This window comes from Choloepus didactylus, chromosome 6 (assembly GCF_015220235.1).
Source record: "Choloepus didactylus isolate mChoDid1 chromosome 6, mChoDid1.pri, whole genome shotgun sequence".
NCBI lineage: Eukaryota > Metazoa > Chordata > Mammalia > Pilosa > Megalonychidae > Choloepus > Choloepus didactylus.
The window spans coordinates 45,430,895-45,452,000 of NC_051312.1; the positions used below are offsets into that span (position 1 = coordinate 45,430,895).

At 42.9% G+C, this 21,106-nt stretch overlaps 1 protein-coding gene and 1 pseudogene across 1 annotated transcript in view; one reads left to right on the forward strand and one right to left on the reverse strand.

The window, feature by feature from the left end:
• ABTB2 (ankyrin repeat and BTB domain containing 2) overlaps nucleotides 1–21,106 on the forward strand; it is a 200,733-nt gene that overhangs the window by 32,330 nt on the left and 147,297 nt on the right. The gene's annotated exons all lie outside the window — the stretch shown is intronic.
• Nucleotides 1,692–2,320, reverse strand: LOC119536217 (annotated as a pseudogene).

Sequence of the window (21,106 nt, forward strand, 5' to 3'; positions counted from 1 at the left end):
GCAATAATAATAGGAACTGCTTGTTCAGCAGTTACTATGTGTAGGCACAGTGCCAAGGGTTTTGCATCCATTGTCCCATTTAATCCTTACAACACCAGGAAGGGGGCAGGTACTATAACCTTCATTTCTCAGAGGAAGCAGCAGAGGCTTGGAAAAGGTTAATAAGCAACCTGCTGCAAGTCACAGAGCAAGTGAGTGGCAAAGCCAGGCTCACACTAGGCCCTCACCAGCTGCAAAGCCTGTGTCTCTCCCCACAGGGCTGTGGATGGAGACTGTCATTGCGAGATTTCTTACAGTCAAAAAAGCTAGTTCTCCCCTGATAACAGATTTCATCACTCATGGAACTGCAGGCCTGGGGAGAAAGAAGATTGCCTGACTGCTGGGGCTGATGCCTCTTCAGAAGGAGGATACTGGGAGGCTTCCTGCCAGCCTTTCTGACCCATGTGATCTTCCATCTGTCTGACTTCTGACTCAGAGCTGCAGGTCCAGCCTGTTTGCAGCCCAGACAGCAGGACCTGTTTGAGCACCAACCAAATCTTCATTCTGGAATTGGCTAGAATCAGAGTTGCCTAGGGCCGCTGAGGCCACCTTAATCTCAGTATATTCACACAGTATACTAGATGACACATTTGAAAGTGTCGGCAGCATGAGGGTTTGGAAGTGTTGAACAGACTGAAGCACTGGGTCCGGGAGGCCAGACAGGAGACAGACGAATCTTTACCCTATACACATGACTGGCGGGGGCTGGATCTTGCCAAGGTCACAGAAGAAGAAAACAGAGTCCAGAACTCTTTCTCCTGCTCAGGGTCGTTTGGTTTTTTAAAGTTTCTTTCCTATATAGTTTCTTTTAGGGAAAAAATGTCTTGTAGTGGGGCAAGAGTACAGTGAGGGAATTTTTCTACCAAATCCTTAACAACATAGATGTGGGGTCCAAATATGATGCTGTAGAGTTGAGAACCTGCCCCAAGGAATAAAGGTATAATTCTGGGCTGGAGATGGCTTTTTTATCAAGGTCAGTGACTCCTGTCACCTTTGGGGTGGCTTCCCCTCCATTGCTGAGAATGGAAGTGTAGATAACTGAATGTGCCTGAGCCAAGGTGTCTCCTGCTGTGGAGTCCTCAGGCGGGTGGGAGAGGGGCAGAATTGGGGCAGGGGGCAGAAATCTTCATCTGTTGCCCCCATCCCATCCCACTGATTATTTATTTAAAAACTAACTTTGTAATGTCCCTCTTTATCCCTAGTAATTATCTTTGTCTAACATCTACTTTGTCTGATGTTAATTATAGCCACTGCAGCTTTCTTTTTATAGGTGTTTGCATAACTTTTTCATACTTTTAATTTTAACCTACTTACATCATATTTTAATTGAATTTCTTGTAAAGAACATATAATGACATCTTGTTTTTATCTATTCTGACAGTCTCTGACTTAATTGGTGTATTTAGACTATTTACATTTAATGTGATTATTGACATGGTTGGATTTAGGTTGGATTTAGGTTTTTTTCTGTTTCCTCTTTTTGTTTTTCTTCTCCCCTTCCCTGCTGTTCAACTTTAACATTTTTTAGTATTCTGTTTTAAATTATCTATTGTTTTTTCTTTTGACTACATCACTTTCTATAGTTTTTTTTTTTTTTTCTCCACGAAAATAGAGCAAACCTTTATTACATGAGCTAGGATGTGAGGGAGGAATTATTTGCCTTTCCAGGCCTTGATTTTCCTCAGATAAAACTCCAGCTCCTTGTCTTCTAGCACATAGCCATCCACTCAGCCACGCTGGCCTGGCCTCGAAGCAATGCATGCAAGAAGCTTGCCCTGCTTGCTGGAACTGCTCCTCAAGAAGACTGCTAATCTTGGCATTCTTTTTCCTTTTGTTGTATTTCTTCTGAATTTTCTTTGATTGTTTTTTGTTTAAAATTTCTTCCTCCTCAGGAGTCAGCTTGGCCCTCTTCTTGCGGCCCAAGGGCAGAGCATAGTGGGCCTTGTACCACTGCCAGTATGGTCTGCTGTCAATGAGCACAATACATTTCTTCACCAGGGTCTTGCTGCAGACCAGCTCATTATTGGATGCATTGTAGACAACATCTATGATCCTTGTTTTGTGAGTACAACACTCAGAAGCCCAGGAGAAGTTCCCCACATCCAGCCTCAGGGCACGGTACTTCTTGTTGCCTCCTCGCACCCGAACTGTGTGTATGCGACGGGCCAATCTTTGTGTTGGCAGCCGGGCATCCTAGCTCATACTTCCACTTCTTGTGGTAGGGTTTTCTCTCGTCCCTGGTCTTGTGGCGCTTGTGCCAGTTGTCCCGGGAAATGCCCATCACAAGGTGCTGGCTGGGAAGAGCTATAGTTTTTCAATATTTGCTCTAGGGATTACAAAATACATGGTTTTCAATGGATTTAAAATCAGTATTTACTACTGCAACTTGAATGTAGAAACTTCACCACCATGTGGGTCCCTTTACCCTCTATATAAAGTCTAGCTTTGGAGAAGGTGATTCAATCAGGGAATACAGAGAGAAGAAAAAGACTGGGAGGAATGAACAATTTGTTTATGATTATCTCATTCATTCATTTAGTAAGTATTTATACAGCATCTGACCAGGAAGCAGAATCCCCTTCCTCCTAGATAGTCTGTTGAAGACCTGCAATTATTGGATGTTCCGCAGAATAATATTAGGAATGATAGTAGTAATAGTATTAGCTAACTTTACTGAGAAGTCACTATGTGTCATGTACTGTTCTGAGTTCTTTACAGGCATTAGGTTATTATTCCAAGAACTTTATGATGTAGGTACTATTATTTGCCCCTTATAAGTGAGAAAACTGGAGCACAAGAGGTTAGTTTGCTTAAGGTCACCTAGGAGTAAACAGCAGAACTGTGGATCCAGTGGGGGAAGAACACAGTCTGGGAGGTATAGTGAGCTCCTAGTTCTGTCTTGGGGAGCTTGTACTGTCCACCGTGTTCAGAACTTCCGCTTGTAGGAGCCCACTGATAGTCTACTTAAGAGGCTCCTTTGTTTCCAGTCCCATCTCTTCCCATCCTTCCATAAACATTTATAGGAGACTGTCTCTGTACCAAACACCATCTACCTTCGGAGGTTTGGCTCTGAAAATGGACCTCGAATCTGAGGTTAGACCTGGAGAGGACTCTAAATGTGACCTAATCAGTACACTTTTCAGATGTGGACTCTGAGGTGGGAGGGAGGTGAAGCAGCCGGCCGAGCCTGGACTGGACGTAGGCCCTCTGACTCTGGCTTTGGTATTCTTTGTGCCTTCATGTGCATTCTTGGCAGAAGGGTATGAGAAGCTGAAGAGTAGCAGAGCTGGAAACTCTGATCCATAACTGAACAGGGACAGCCAGCAGTCCCCACAGGGTAGACCTTCCTTGCATGCCAAGCCTCAGAAGGCTTTGGCAGCTGGGCTCTGCTATTGAATAACCTTTTGGAGGCCTGTCCAGTGGTCTGGCAATATCACTTGCCAAGACTGAGGTTTGTTTGTGGCCTTAGGTTTTGTGTTTCCTGAAGAGGCAGGAATGGACCCCAGGAAGAACTCTTGGAGGGATAACACAATCAAATTGGTACCTGCTTTCTAACAGCATGATCTACTGTGGGAATGGCAAGTAGATATCACCTCACAGACCAGATCTAATCAAATGATGACAGCTTCCTTGGAGCACTGTGTTGAATCCAGGTTGAGTGAAAAGAATTCAGGAATCCATTAGTGATGCCTGTCATGGAATGGGCATCCATGGATCCCTGGAAGCAGGCCTGTCAGATGTTTGCCTTCTCCAGTGTAGGGGTTAAAATAAGATTTGGATTTCAATTGTAGCACAATAATAATACCTGCCCTCATAGGATTGTTGTAATTATTAGATAAGAATATATGTAGAGTGCTCATTAAATGGTAACCATTCTGCTGAGTATTGGCAAAGGACTTTTAAGAAGAAAGAAAATTTAATTTATCCATTCAAATATTTGAGTGTCTTTTATATGCATCTGTTGTTTTGGCACTGGGGAAGGATTGTACAAGTATACTAGGTCCCTCTTCTTGTGGAGAATGTTCTAGAAATAGGTAATAACTAGTAAATAGGATAACTTCAGATAGTGATAAGAGTATTGAACAACATTCAAAAAGAAATCAGACGACCAGTATAGAGAAGTACAGGGGGAGGAAAACTCCTGTGAGAAGGTGACATTTGAACAGAGACCTGAATGTGAGAAGAGGTCAATGCAAAGATAGGAGAGAACATTCCAGAAAAGGGAAGAAAAAGTACAAAGGCCTCAAGGAGGAACATCTTTAGGCACAGTTAACTTTCAAAGGAATATGTTCCTTACTTGCTAAGTACTTTTTTAAATTTCAGGAAAATTTCAAACATTAAGGAAAGGAAAGACTATGGTAATGAACCAATGTATATCCATCACCCAGATTCAATAGTTACCACTGTTCTGTCACATTTGCTTTAACTGTGTTTCTTTTTTAGGCTGAAATATGTTATATCATATATTTTTTTTTTACCCCAAAATACTTCAGCATGCATGCTTTAAAAATAAATATTTTCTGACATATTAATGTAACTTACATTTAATTCTCACAATGCCATTATCATAACTGATAATAGTTCCTTAATATAACCTAGTACGTAGTCCATTTTCAGATTTACCTGATTGTCTCAAAAATTGGTTAGTTCCAAATCTATTTCCAAACAGGGTGCACACATAGCACCTAGTTGTTAACCCAGATGCATTTTCATGATATGCATGATGAAAAAGGTATTTGACGTCAGACCTGGACTGTTTGCATGGTTTTTGCATGCCCTTCAGGCCAGATGTGTAGTTTAGTTTGTTAGGGGCCTTGGAACACTGTCAGCTACTGTAGATAATGTTAGGTTGCCTCCCAGACAGCCATTCTCCCTGCCCCCATCCTTCCTTCTTGCCAGCAAAACTGTGGCTCTGCTCTGGAATCAGAAGTTAATAGGTATTATGAGAATGTGGGTATTTCCCTACTAGAAAAAAATGTAATCCTGACTACTATGAAGTTGTGGTGATTCTAGTTCCCCTAGCACTGATTGATTGCTTTAGGAACATGCATATGATCTGTTTTGGGCCAATGAGGCATGAGGGAGCCTGTTGGGTAGGGTTTCTGGAAGGGTTTCTGAGACCAAAGTTTGGGGTCATCTTCTCTTCAGACTTTTGGATGTTGTATGAGATGTAACCTCTGGAGCTGCTAGTGACCATGGAGTTTTGGAAAATTGGACAAATGCAACATCCTGACACAGGCAAGGGGTAAAAAATGAAATGACTTAGGTCCTTGATGACAGTGTTGAGTCATGGAAGTAATCAATCCTGAAACCACCCTTCCCAGGACTTCTTGTTATTTGAGATAGTAACACCCCTTACTGTTTAAGCCACTTTTTTCTGTTGCCGTTTATTATTGCTTTATACCCCAAAGCCATCTCAGTGATAAGCACACTCAGTTCATAGACATCCTTCTGGATAAAGTAATATCCCTAATTGGTTTTAATTTTCTTTGGGTCAGGAAAGAAGACTCAACCTTCAAACTATCCTTTTTCTGTGACTTGAGCCTCTTTGTTTTTGTGTTTTCAAATTGGTTGGTTGATATTTCTCCTTTTCCTGACGGAATCTTCACACACTGCCATGATTGTCCAAACTCATTTATGAAGGTTTGACTTCTCTGGAACTGGAAACATGCAGATGTCCCTTCTCTTCCTATGAAGAATTAATCCAAGTAAAACATCTTAAAGTAATGGAAAGTAAAACCATGAAATGTCAGGGTTGAGCAGTTGTGTAAAGAGTAAAGCAATTATGAGAGATTTTGGTGCAAAAGACTAAAAGAAAGATAAAAATCTGCACTGGGTAGTAAGATTGCATTTGCTGCTTGCTAACAGATGTGAGCTCCTTAGGAGAAAGAAGGCAATGAGCTAGACTTGCCCAGGGGAGATAAAGCTAATCCAGCATGTTCTGGGAGACTTGGTAGCTGTCTGATGTGGACACTTAGTGTTTGCCTCCTGTGCAGTGCTGGACACAGAGTTCAGTGCTCAGTGAAGGTTGGGTTAGTGAATGAATGGAAAAGACACTCAACCCTGCAAGTGGCTTCTTGGGCTATCAATTTCTACTTTGCTTTGGAGAAAAGCTTCTGCTATAGTGAGGTGTGTCCTCTCAAGTGGCCTGTTGTCATGAATCTCTGTACATCTGTGGGGAGTTAGAATGGCCTATGGCTTTTTCAACTTGGGAATCATCCAGACACAAATTTTCATCATCAATTGAACTGCTTCAGCCACTGAGTACATTTCTAGGACCCTGCCTCTTAGTGTCATTTCCGAGGAAATGCAAAATATGGAAATGTTACTCCAACTATTCTGTCTTACCAAGGCAAATCTGTTCCTTCCTCAAATAAAAACATCAGTCTCTTCCAAAGCCGGAACTAGATTCCTGTTTGGTCACCCATGCATGTACATGGGAAGGAAAGAGGTGAGTCAGACCAGCTTTGTTAATAGAGATCCCAGAGAGTGAGCTCTGTAACTTTATTAAGGGACTAATATGTTCTAGGTACTGGGCTAAATGCTTTATATCCATTCATTCATTTTATTCCACCTGCTCTCTAAGAAGTGGTGGTGTCCTTGTTTTCCAGATGACAAAACTGAGGTTTGATAAGTAACAGTCAGTGATGGTGAGGGGATTCATACCCTGGTCTTGCTAACTACCTCACAAAGATGACAGCACTGAATCTGCTCAGTATGTGTTGGCTGTTCACTTCTTGCTCACAGCCCATCCTTGGCTTGGAGCTGTAGTGAACCTAGGTTTCCACTCCCCTGCCCCCTAGATGCTGACCAGCACAGGCATCAGCTGGTCCTGATTGGACCTGCCCTTCTATTGCAAGGTCAGAAGAAAGCCCAAATAAGCCTTACTGAGGATTCCATGACTTTCCTCACCTGGCTGCATAGTGACCACCTGAAGTCTGGAATTGTGGGAAAGAAGGCTTCCTGTCTGTCAGATCCAGGAAGCAGAATATATCATTTCACTGCCTTTCCTGGGTGAGGTGTTCTGGGAATTTCTGTTCCTGTTGCATTGTGGAGCTGACAAGATGTTTTCTTCCAGCTGCAGGAGCCTTTGCTGTCACTCTTACTAAGGCAGCACTGGTCTCTGGCTCTAAGATTTCAGGCTAGGAGAGGTGCTTTTAGCAGTAGACTTGACCCAGTGTAATAACTGGGGCACGTCCTTTCAAAGACGTGCAAGCTTCTCTCCTTAGCCCTGAGATGACGCTCCTTGGTATTTCTTCATCCAAAAATCTTGCCAACCAGTAGGCTTTATGGATTATCTGGACCGATGGATAAGCTGCCCAAGGAAGACCCGAAGGCATCACATTTGATCCTTATCACATGATGGATCTCTTCCCAACTCAGAACATTGAGTTTTGAGTCCCCATCAGCTGGCACTAAATGGAAAATAATCTCCTGGGCTCTTGGACTCTGTACTTACTTGGTGATTCACAATCTATTAAAACCACCCTCTTTTGGGCTGACCAGAAATCTAAGCTGGAATTTTGATGACTGCACCATTGTGTATTTAGTAGCTGGAACTCAGAGTCATGTCCCAGCTCTGCCACTAAATTTCGGGCAGTCACTTGACCTTTCAGAGCCCATGTTTTCTTCTCTGGGAAATGTTGAGATATGACTTCTCTAGGTGGTATCTGAATTGCCTTTAAAATGAGCATTTTTAGTCTTGTTGATCAGAAGTTCCCCTTGCAATTACTCATTTCATTTATCCTCTCAGTCAATACATACCTACTGAACTGTCTGTAGGTAGAATGCTATCCTAGGAAGTAAAAATACAGGATGGGGGAGAAAGGACAAATCCCTGCACCCTTGCCTACAGAAAGATTATAGTCTCCAGGATAGACAAGCCTGTAAGTGACACAAGAATGAGCATGATGATGATCCAAACAAAGGGCAGTGGAATCAAAGGGCAAGGATTGCCTAATTTAGGCCTTGTCAAGCAAGGCCTGCTAAGAAAGGTCATATTTTTATTAAACATCTGAAAATCCATGCTCTGAAGTACTGTGGGTGCTTACATGCATTTCTGATTGGAATTACTCTAGCTCTGTCGGTTCTGTAGTTGCCTGGTGGTGGTGGAGAATCAGGCAGCCCTCTGCCCCCCTCCCACCTTGAGCACTTCCCAAATAGTAATTCTGGAGTTGACACTGATAAGGCCTAAGAGTTTTGCCCAGATCTTAAAGTTCCTTCCCATTTGCCTTTCTGGGCTCCCCCCAGTGAGGTCACTGTCACGTGGAGGGTGGGGTACTGCACATAAAATTCTCACATATCCTTGGTTACACTACTGCCCTAGGCCCACACAGGTCCTTTGTATACCCTTAAGTCAATTAGAACAGGTCCAGCTAAGCTCTGTTTATTCTTGGAAACTCTTTGCAGTTTCCATTGCTGAGTTTTACACTTTCAAACACACTTTATTTAAATACACATATATTTATATTCTAGGACTCACAGATTATCTGCAGAACTGGGTCTCAGCCCCACCAGTGAAAACAGTAACTTGGAGCTGTGATTTTCACCTGGTCATCCTAGTGCATTTGTTGCTGATGATGAAATATTTATGGCAAAGTTATTTGTACTCTTTCATTGACTGATAAGCCTATGGTTTATGGGGAGCAAGTGAGCAGGGCAAAGAAGATGATCCAAAGAGTATCTTTTGCTTCTGAATGGAGTACGAGGCCAGACCATCGGCTGGACAGGACCTGAAGTCAGGTTCAAAATGAAATCCTTTCTAGAAAATGAGAGCTCCACTGCTGTGAGGAGCTCTTGTCTATCCAGAGATTCCCCAGCCTACAGTCCAATTTCTGGTGGTTGAAAAAGGATGAGAGCCTTTTGCAGCTTTTCAAATACCCGTTCTGTGCAAGTGCAATTGTGATGGCCAGTGTCTGAATCTGACCAGGAAATACAGCAGCTTATCGATGCCCTCTGCTGCATATGGTCTCCCAGGCTGCCTCTCCCTCCCACTGCCCTTCTTCAGGGAGCAGCCTTCGGAGGCTGGGACATTGGTCACTTGGTCCCAGAATCCGTTCTTGTCATGGCAAGTGTTGGGTCAGAGCAAAACTGTTTTCCCTTAAAACTTTAATTCCAAATGTTTAATTAGCAGCTCGATGCTGATTGGTTAGAGATTACTGTGTAAGCTGGACTCAGATAAATTATCATACGCTGGCTCAGTTTCCTTCTTTGTAAAGGGAAGGTACTCGCCACCTGACTGGCACAGGTAGTTTGGAGTTCTGTCTGACAGAAGCATGAGAGCCTAGAGTGAAAGATGGTCTAAAACGTGGAGGGTGGCTGCTCCTGTCATTTCTAGTGTGAAAAGAGAAATGGAATTTGTAGACCTGCGTGCTTAAGAACTGGAGTCATCGCATTAAGCCTTGGGGCACGACCAGCCTGCATGTGCCCTTTCCCCCTGCTGTGTCTGCCAAGACTCATGGGGGAGCTCTGATTTCAGTGAGGGGAGGAGGAACAGAGAAGGGGACTGGATGTGGGGCAGAGAGGAGAACAGGAACCGAGAACGCATCCCTGGAATTAGTCTAATTGTTTCCATTCCTCATTAATGTTTCGGCCTGTATTCCCCAAAGCTTGATGGCGGCCCAATACAGCTTGCCACTGTCTCCGGATTTTCCCAGGGCCAGAGATGGGTTTTTTAAACCTTGGAGAACCAAACCCCAGACACATCAGAGCCCCAGGTCAGGAAGGCACTGGACACAGGTAATTTCAGATAAACTTGTTTCTCCCCATCAGCAGGAACCAGTCAGCCTGAACTGGGTTTGTTTATTCAGTGAAATCCAGGCATCTCATTCCACTGGTTTTAATCAGGAGACCTGCTCTGTGGTAATTGGGGCTCCCCTACCAGGGATCTGGTCTCACTTAGGTTCCCAAATGTCAGGCGAGCTTGTTTCCACAGATAGAGTGTCTGCCAGTAATGTGGCCTTATTTAAATGTAGACTCTCTAGAAGGCAGACTTGCTAAAGTGCAGGCCTTTTCTTTCTTTCTTTCTCTCTTTTTTTTTTAATGTGGAATTTTGAACTCTTCTGGCAAGGAATTTTCCAGTCTTTGTTATTCGAAAGGAGGGTAAGATAATACGTGGCGGCCTTTCTGGAGAAGTCATTTAGAGAGATGGGCTGGTGCTCAGCAAAATGAAAACTATCGGGCCGTGGTAGGGCTAATTATGCTTATAAACTCGGTGTCTCCCTCAGCTTCCCAGAGCCCGTCCCCAGAGGCAGGGCAGGTTTCATGGGAGTTTAGTCCATGCCCTGACAAGCCCCATCCCCTCCCCGAAAGACCCCCACACTTGGTTTAATGATCTGCTGTCAGTGTCTTGAAATTCTTAATACAGTCTTTTTTTAAAACAATGGGCCCCACACTTTCATTTTGTACTGGGCCCTTTAAGTTATTTAGCCAGTCCTGTCAAGAGGGTTCAGGCCCTGGGGCAGATACCGGGGGTGGAAGCTGGGCTCTGCCACTCACCAGCCTTGAGGCCTGGGCGAGGCCCTGGGCCTGTTAGCCTTGGAGTCCTCCTTTCAAATGAGAACCATTGACACCTGTCTCCTACAGCTGCTGTGGAGAGAGGAGAGTACTTAGTGAAGCACGTGGCACATAGTAGGCCCTTATAAACATACACATCTGGCTTGCCTTTCCAGTCATTCCCTTATTCATGCAACAAACACTATTGAATACATACCACATACCAGGCACTGGGTCGGACTTGGAGTATAGGTACCACATTAAACAAAACAGATGAGGCCCCTGCCTCATCAAGTTTAGTTCTAAGCCTCTTTCACCAGTCAGACCCACACATCCTTCCTCTTACAGATGGCAGAAGCCTCTGCTCTGTCTCAGTGTCTCCAGGAAGGACAGCTTCAATGTCTGGTGGGACAGGCTACTCTGGGAGGCCCCCAGGCCATGGGGAATCCATGTCCATCTAGCTTTCCACATGATCTCCCAGTACACTCTCTGGGTTTGGGATGCTGGATGTTGAGGAATTAAACAAAGCCATGTGCATGGGAATATCCTGGATCGGAGCACTATCATCATCACTCTGTCCCCAGCCCCTCTCCTTTGCTGTTGTAAGTTTTGGGATCTTGAGCCCTCTCGGTATCCAAAGTGTGTTTTTTTTGTTCACCACATGAGTCAGCTAGGTCATACCCTTGGAGGCCTGCCTTGCCTTGGAGGAGAACTCAGCCTTGTTGTCAGCAGTGCTGGGGGAAGTCCCTCTCGAAGGGCAGTGGGTGGTTGAGGCTTTTACATAGTGAATCGAGTTCTTGCTACTCATGGTGGGGGCAGTAATAGTAGTGATCATGTAGCACAGAATGTGTGCTTACGAGGTACCAGGCACTGTGCTAAGTGCTTTACACACATTAACTCATTTTGTCATACAGTTGCAAAGTCATCCTGTCACCCCTATTTTTACAAATGAAGAAACTGAGGCAGACGAGCCCCACTGTGGCATCTCTCTCACTTTTACAGCCTGGCTGATACTATCTATGTGAAGTGTGTGTGGGAGGGAGGGCTCCCAACTCCTCCTGTCCTCCGGGGTGTTTGAGATGACATTGTTCGGACATCCGCCTGTCAGATGCCCTAGGTTACCATGACTGGGCTGTTTTTTTGAGGAAGAGAGGGCCTGACATTACTAGGAAGCCCAAGCCCCAACTGGGCAGGAGGTGGGGCTTTTCTGGTGAGTCTGATAGTGACGCAGGCACCTTGGGTGCTGGCTCACCTTCTGCCCTGCAGTGTGGCCTGCAAGGAGCTACCAGACACTTGGAAGAATGTGGTCAGACCACATCCTACCTAGGAGACAGCTGAGGTGCTCAGGAGCCAGCCAATAGGATGCTCTGCCTGCAAGCCAGGCCTCTGGAGCCTGTACCAAGGAGCCCTTTGGGGTGTCTGGTCATTTTCTCACTCTTCCCACTGCCAGCCACTCTCCAACTGACCTCATTCCACAGAAGGATCCAGAACCCCTTGAGCAAACAAATCCACATGGAACTCCTATATAAGTTGCCCCACTGACAGTGTACTGTCATTAACCCTTTCAGTGCCTGGCCCGTTTACAAATCAGGAAAAGAGATTTGATTTCAGGGTATGTAGTTTCACTTGATAAGAAAGATTTTTTTTTTTTTTATTTTAAGAACATTTTAAGAATCAATTCTAAAAGATTAGACCTATGCTTGAGGCCCAGTTCTCTCACTTGTAGCTCTGTAACCTCACACTGGTTACTTACCCCTTCTGAGACTAACTCCTATAAAATGAGAGTAATAATAGAACCTACTACACAGAGTTGAGAAGAATGAATGTTATAGTACACGAAACACCGTTACACAGTCCATGGCATGTAATAAGTGCTCAATAAGTGTTAGTTGCTGTTGCTGCTGTTAGCACAGTCTGAGGTAAAGGATCATACTTGAGGAGAGCTTATTTTTCTTAGATCAATTGGGAGAGGGAATTGCAGTGGAATCCTGAGGACTGCAAACCAGTTTGATACTGGGAACAATTGAGAGTACAGTCTTTTTTGATCTAGAAATAAACTACTGAAAGCTCTACTGGAGACAAAAGCCTGAAACTTGATTCTGATGTAGAAATATTTGCCAAGTATATTGAATGCCTGGCAGTGTGCGTTCGTGTATTTCATCTCTTATGATCTTGAAGACAACCTGAAGGTAGTTACCACCCCTGGTTTACAGGTGAGAAAACTTGCCCTGTTTTGCAGCTTTGAACCCAAATCTTCTGACCCCCAAGTCCAGCATTTCTCACTTCGTAGAGACTCTCTGAAAATGAGCTGAGAACATGTGTTTTCCTAGGATTCCAGTATTGAGCCAAACAGGGATGGCTTTTAGTGCATCTGGATGTGCTTTGGTTACTTCTAAAATGCCTTTAAGGCAGAACCACCTGTTGCTCTCCAGTGTTATTTTGAGTCACACTCTCTGAATGAACCCATAATTAGAAGTCCTACTCCAGCAGAATGTAGTAGTTGATTGTTCACTCATGGTGCCTTGCTCTCCCTTCTTTACTATGGGCTTCCTCTCAAAAGGAGAGTGGTATAATTACCCTAACACAGAGAGCTAGTAAGCAGGGCTGTGTTTAAATAATTACCTCCCTTTGAAAATGGACACTTTATTTTCCAAAAACAATTTTTTTTTCTTTTATTCTCAACCCTGGAAAACAATCTAAACTATTATCCTTGAAAGAAATGCTCTTTCTCAATCACTAAATATCAGTGGCAGCTCCAGAATTTCCATTTAGTTGAGGCTCTCTGCCTTAATATGGTTTCAGGGAGTGGCTACAGGACTAGCTTGAAGTGTCTTTTGCATTGCAGGCATAAGAATTTTTTTTGGAGTAAATTTGGATTGGTTTGGAGCTAAAGGTGAGGAGAGCAGCTGAGGCCTTGTCCAGGCCACTCACTCTGGTGCCTAACATCAGCTAAACATCACCTTTGGTATTTTTGGACTTTTCAGTGACAGATAAACTTAGAAACACTTGCAGTGTACATTTCTGGGTCTGTGGCATAGAAGTGTTATGTCCCTGTCCAGCTTCACTTCACAGGTCTCGAGCATTTCACTTAAAGGGGTGAAGCAGCCCTTCTGGGACCTGACAAGCCAGGGTGTGAGTGAAGCCTTTCAGGATCCTTGAATGAGATGCAGAGTCCTGGACAAGCTGGAAACGTGAGCTGAGGAACAGTATCTTCTCATGAGGTGGAGAACTCAGAAACGGAGGTGGAGATGGCAGTAGGAGGGGCCTAGCTGGGCTGTGCAAGGAGCCCCTCTCCTCATGGTTTCCCTGAGGACTGTCATATCCTGAGTCTGACTTCTCTCCTCTGTCAGGACCTTGACCAAAGAGAAGGACTGTTGAGGATTTGCTTATGGTCTCAAGACATGTCATACACTACTTTTTCCCAAAAAGCTATTTGTGAGTGTTATGTGTGCAAGGACTGAGGCTATGGAAGGGCTGGGTGACAGCACAGGTAGAGAGTGTACATTCAACAGTGTAACTGTGATACAGCTGAATCAAGGATGCTCTGTCCAGTTGGGGTTAGGGAAGGCTCCTGGAGCCAAGCCCAGGGGAGTAGGGGTTGGGGATTAACCAGAGTCTGGGTGCTTGGAGCAGATGGAGTGGGGGTGGGGTTGCAGGGAAAGGGACCAGCATGTGTAAGGACCCTGAGGCAGAAATGAGCAGGAACTTAAGAGCAGGAATGCAAGTTAAGGCAGGAGAAGTAGGCGCCACTAAAGATTTTGGTATTTATCCGGAGGCAGAAGGTCGATGTGATTAGATTTGGATTTAGTGGTTAGCCCTCACTTCCACACAGAGCTGATATATCACTAGCTACCCTAGCAAACCTGAAACACTCCTATTGCCAAATGTGTTGTTACATGAGAGTGCAGAGCCAGAGATCATATCATATCCCCAACTCGACTTCCCTTCAATCATGTCCCAGAAATGCCCACCTAATATGTGGGAACATGTGATGAAGTTGGTAAGTTGGAGTGGATAGAGACCATGTTCATAACTGATGGTAGTTAATCTTTCCTTGGCAAACTTATAAAAACATATGCCCATGTGAACACATTACTAGACTCCAAGGATTTTGGAAGGGGCCCGTGCAAATGAAGATTCCCTAAAGTTCAAGATTCCTTAGCTTCACAGTGAATCTGCCTCAGCTGCCAGTAACTTACGGTGAAATTTCAGCAAATCAGAACTGTAGGGGGATGAGTCATTCAGGATAGCTACACGTTCATGTCTTCTAAGTGTCAAAGCTGTGTCATTACAATAAAACTTTTTAATTGTTTAGGGCTGAAGTATTTTTAGTGTTTCACACAATTTCCTGTTTTCTTAAACAGAGTGAGCAGAAGATACATGAATGTATTCTCTTTTTAAAAACAATTTTATTCATAGCCCATAGGATCCATCTTAAGTAAACAATCAGTGATTCCCAGTATAATCACATCGTTATGCATTTACCACCACAGTCTATGTGAGGATGTTTACATTTCTTCCACAATGAAAGAGGAAGAGGAGAAAAAAAATAAATAAAAAAAGATAGAAGAAAAAAATATACAGTGAAATAGCCATGCAACCACAGCACCTCCAAGAATCCAATACTACACCCTTATGTCCCCCTCTTACAGACATTTAGCTTTGGTATATTGCCTTTATTACAATTAATGGAAGCATATTACAATGTTTCTGTTAACTATAGACTCTAGTTTGCATTGACTGTATTTTTTCCCCAGATTACAACACCTTGAAATGTTGACATTCCTTTGTTCTCCCTTATGTAAAAACTTTCTTACATTAGTACTCTTAATTACTGTCATTGAACATTTTGGGTTTCACTAAATTATACAATCCTAGTCTTTATCGTCTTTCTTTCTGATATCATACATGCCCCTAGCCTTCCTCTTTTACTCATACTCTCACTCATTTTTGTTCAGAGTACTTACAATATTGTTCTCCCATCACACAGTGTTGTGCTATCTATTTCTGGATCTATACAATCAATCCTGTTGAACATTCTGTACTCTTTTGGTACCAGATGCCTGATCTCTACCCTGTTTCTATATCCTGATAACCTGTGTTCTCAACTTAAACTTTCAAGGTTTGCTCACTAATGTTAGTTCATATTAGTAAGACAATACAGTATTTGTCCTTCTGTAGCTGGCTAATTTCACTTGATGTAATGTCTACTGTCTACCATTTTGTCTTTTGGATTTTGTATGTCGTATTTTATTTTTTTCTCTCTTTTTACCCTTACTGATATCTCTCTCTTGTCTTTTCCTATCTGTCTGTAGTGTTCCCTTTAGTATTTCCCATAGAGCAGGTATCTTGTTTACAAACACTCTCAGTGTCTGTTTGTCTGAGAATATTTTAAACTCTCCTCATCTTTGAAGGGCAGTTTTCTTGGATGTAGAATTCTTGGTTGGCGGTTTTTCTCTTTCAGTATCTTAAATATATCACAACCCTGCCTTCTTGCCTCTGTGGTTTTTACTGAGAAATCTGCACATGGTCTTATCGAGCTTGCCTTGTATGTGATGCATCACTTTTCTCTTGCTGCTTTCAGAATTCTCTCTTTGCCTTTGACATTTGGCAATCTGATTAGTGTCTTGGAGTAGGTCTATTCGGAACTATTCTGTTTGGGGTAAGCTGTGCTTCTTGAATCTGTAATTTTATGTCTTTCGTAAGAGATGGGAAATTTTCCGTGATTATTTCCTCCATTATTCTTTCTGCCTCTTTTCCCCTCTCTTCACCTTCTGGTACACCCATGACATGTATATTCATGTGCTTCATATTGTCATATAATTCCCTGAGACGCTGCTCATATTTTTCCATTCTTTTCCCTATCTGTTCTTTTGTGTGTAGGATTTCAGCTGTCCTGTCTTCCAGTTCATGAATCCTTTCTTCTGCCTCTTCAGATCTGCTGCTGTATGTCTCCATTGTGTTTTTCATCTCTTCTATTTTGCCTTTCATTCCCATGAATTCTGCCATTTCTTTTTTCAAGCTTATGAATTCTTCATGGTCACCCAGTGTCTTCTTTATATCCTTCATCTCTTTTGCCACATTTTCTTTCAGCTCATTGATTTGATTTGGAAGATTTATTTGAACATCTTTAATTAGTTATTTCAGCTCCTATATTTCATTTGAAGTGTAAGTTTGTTCCTTTGCCTGGACCATATCTTCATTTTTTCTAGTGTGACTTTTAATTTTTTGTTATCTAGGCGTCTGGTTCCCTTGATTACCCCAGTCAGATTTTCCCAGATCAGACAGGCCCAGGTCTCAGGAAGAGGGTATAATAAGTATTTCGTTTCCAGTTCTATGCTGTGATCTCAGCCATTCCACCCATTCCAGACTGATGTATGATGTGTGTCCAGTCACGGATGCCCCCCAGCAGTTGTTCCGGACTATTTACTAGTTGTTCCTATTTACTAGTTGCTCTCGTGAATGTATTTTTGATGGCTCAAAGTCATTGTGTGAGTATTCTTAGAGCACTGTGCTCTGAGGGGGTGATTGATCCAGGAACCCCAAAATGTGCACGAATGTTAACCCCGACACTAAGTGACCCCACATGGTAGTCTTGTTAAAAGTTTTATGTCTGCTGTCTGATTTTGTAAAATTTTTAAGCCCTTCTAATGCTGTAACCTCTCATTTCCTGCTGATTTTAACATGCTGTGGTCTGGGAAACCAAATCAGCCAGCTTCTATTGTCAGTAGTTTCTTTTGAGTACCTGGTAAGTGTTGGGTGCTGGGCTGAGAAATGTATATATAATAATAATGATTAATAATAATAGGTATTCATTGAGTGCTTGCGCTGTACCAAGTATTATAACCATCACACGTGCCAGCTCAGGTTATCTGTGCAGAAATCTGTGAAGTAGGTGCTACTATTCTTATCCCTGTCTTGCAGGTGAGGAGGCTAAGACATAGGGCAGTGAAGTAAGTTGTCCAGTGTCATGAAGCAGAAAGTTACAGGGCTGGGGTAGAGTCCCAGGCAGTTTGGCTCCAGAGGTACACTCTTAATCTCCAAGTCCCACTTCTTCTAAATGTGTGCTCTCTAATCTGACAAACCCCTCAAAGTCAGTGTTTTAGACTATATATTACGAATAAGGAAATTGAGGCTCAGAAGTTAAAGAACTTGCCCAAGGACCCTGATTCCAAACAGCCACCTTTTTGTATTCTACCCATAACGTGTCTCTTAGAGATTTGCCTACTGTACCACAGACTCATAACCGTTGATTATAAAAGACTCAGAAGAGTGTGATCTGTGTCCTCAGGGAAATTACCCTCAGATGCATATGAAAGTAAGGAATTCTGTGTGAGTCTAAAGAGATCTCCTTGAGTCGAGAATAGGTTTACGGCATTTCTGCAGACTGCTCACTCTTTCCTTCATTTCCTGACTATTGGAAAATTTCTGGACAGTGGAGATTGCTGAAAAGCTGGGTTCTGGGTATGAAAGATGGTGAGTTGCCTGGAAATTTTAGGAGAAAAGTGGTAGCTCATGCAGGTTAGCCTAAGAGGAGGTTGGGATGGCCTGGAGTCAGTGGATCAGGTGAGAGGACATGGCTGGTCATATCTCGTTTCTGATCTCAAGGGGATTTTAGAGAAGTGACCTAATTGTTCTGGACTTTTTTGCAATCCAGGATGAGTTTCCCTCTTGGAGCACCAGTAGCATTGGTTACTGCTGAACAGTTCTCACAGCACCAGGAGGAAGGCTGGTGTGGAGTCAAGGGTGACTCTGGGGCATCTTTGGGAGGGTTCTTAGGATGCTGAGCTCTGATTGAGAGAATCATTCAAAGACTTGGAGGGAAGTTGACTCCACACTCATTGACAGCCCACATTAAGTCTTCCTTAAAGTTTTGGTTTGCTTTCCTTTTTCTTTTAAAGTACTCTATCATGCTGTTATTTCTTGCTGTGTCTGGAATACCAAGTAAGCAAACTTCTCTTCAGTCAATAGGCACTTCTGAGTATCTGCAATGTGTTAAACTCGTGAGAACTTTCATATATCAGAATTTTCTAAATACTTCTTTTAAGGGATTATAAATTAATATTTATAAAAAGTAAAAGAAGATGACAACTAAAGAAAATCGCCCACCTTCTGGTGTTTCTTTTCCTAAAGCAAGAATATTTTTGCTGCATGGTAAAGGGCACAAAATAATAGAATGTCTTTTTGCAAACAACTTCCTGGATATGTAGTGATATCCACACACTTTCAGCCTTGTTTCCTCTGCTGATCTACATTCTTGTTAATGAAGAAAATTAAGTTTAGAGTAATTTATGCTAAGACCTTGCAAATGTGTAATCATTAAGTATTATTCACTGTAGTACTTCGAGTGGCCTCTGGTTCATTTTAGAAATATTTTTCCCACGGCAAAATTGTAAACAAAAGAGCTTCTGGCCAGGTCCTGTTAACAGACAAGTTGAATCCAAATTGCATTGTTTTATTGAGATTTTGCTGACTCTTAATATTACTGAAAGTAAATATAATCATATGAATTTATATCAGATAACATTGTGTAAATGTTAACTTTCTCGGAGAGTGGCAGTATTATATAGAAAAATGCCTTTGGTCTGAGGAGATACATGCTGAAATATTAAGAGAGGAAGCCTTTAATAAATACTTTAAATAAATAGTTTGGCAAAAAAGAAAAGAGAAAAGAATAAATGGAGCAAGAAATTAACAGCTGGTGAATTTTGGTGGTGAAGGGTATGTGGGTATTCATTGTACTATCCCTTCCATTTTTATGTGTTTGAACATTTTAAAAATGAAAAGTAGGAAGGGGGGAAAAGTAAATTCCATTTCTTTAGTCCTCTGGTTTAACTGTCTCTCTGAAGTCAGAAATCATCATGAATGAAATATGTTGAGATACCAGGTATATTCTCCCTCATATTCCCTGACTCCACACATTTGCAACTAAGCCTCAAAACCACGAGTTTGATTATTTATACACTAAGCAAGATTATTTTCTGCCAGGAAGGCAAAACTTCAACAACTGGGTTTGTTGACTCAACTTTTCAGTTTGCTGGGAAAGAGGTCGATGCAGTGTTACTGCCCCCTTGGTGATGTCTCTGTGAGTATCAGACGTTACAAACTGCAAGGTTTTTTTCTTCGAGGAGAGAGAATGTGTGCACAGGGGAACAAGCTTGTCCTGTGAAGACTGTACTGTTCACACGCTTGAGGAAAACACTGCCAAGAAGGAACGTACGGATTCATGCAGAGTCTCCTGGGTGCATGTTGTTGAGTTTAGCATGGAGACCCAGCCTCATGTTTTGAAATTCAGCCAGGAGATGCAAAGGCCTCTTCTAAACAGGTGTACCTTTTGGGGGAAGTCTTTAGCCTGAGATGTGTGTTCTGGATTTGGAAGCACATGCTTAGGTGCTGTTCCAGACGCTCCTCCGTGGAGTCTTGGGTTAGGCTCTGATGTCAGCGCATCTGCTATAAATTGCACATGGCCAAAATTACTCCTGAAAATTCCTTAAAGGGCCTGTAAAGTACACTGTGAGAGGCACATGGGAACTGAGGCCAACAGAGGGAGCAGAGATTCACATTTCTGTCCCACGTTCGTTCTCGGGCCTGTGCTCTTGGAGTGGAAAGGCAGTCAGAATGCCTGTGCCATTTCAGTCACTGGAGCACTGTGTCCTTGTGGTTGGGTAAGAGCCCCTTGGAGTTGGAATGCCTGAGTTCGAATCCTGCTCCACTGCTTTGTAGCTGGGTATTGATAGACAAGTTACTTGACCTCTTTGGGCCTGTTTATCTTTGTCTGTAAAATGGGAATCATGCCTAACTCATAGATAATTAGGAAAATTGAGTTAATTTATATGACATGCTTGGAACAGTGCCTGGTATAAAATTAGTTTAGTATTTGTATTGACTACAATTTTTTTTTTCTCCCAGCTATATTTATGTTCATGTAAGTCGAATGCATTTATAATGCAACTCCACTGTAAAGGTATATGTAGAAAGTGTACAGTAGAACTGGCAGTTGGAAAAGAAAACATTTGTAAGCTGTGGGACAGGGTGGCCCAGAACAGCAGCCCTGGGTGGTTTAAGGCTGGCTGACCTGTGGTTGGGCACTATTCCCAAAGAAGTGCTCAGCACAGGAAGTGGCCTTAGCACCTTTTCCTGTGCTTTGCTGTGGTTCTCCCTCTTAACCAATGAAGTGAGCTGACCGCTGCAGGTTTCCAAAGTACCATAAGTCCAACAGGACTGTGCAGAGTAGGAGATGCTAACCATATGTGGTGTCTCTGGTTCCCACCTGAGAAAGTGTCTTTTGTCCTCTGCCTTAAATTAGAGGTCCAAAGGACAAGAATGTTGAGAATGAGACCCAGTAGGCATAAATCTGCCAGAGCCAGGAAATTGAGTTGGAGGTGTCTTACCAGGTGCTGATCTTTACTCCTGCCTCCCACCCAAGCACCAACAGCCCTGAAATATGGCTCCTATTGACAACCTGGAGGTTTACAGCCCAGAACCTCTGGTAAACCCCTAACTCCTTCTAGGTGATAAACCAAACTGAAAAAGAAAAAAAAAAAACAAAAAAAAAAAAACTGAGTAGGTCTCA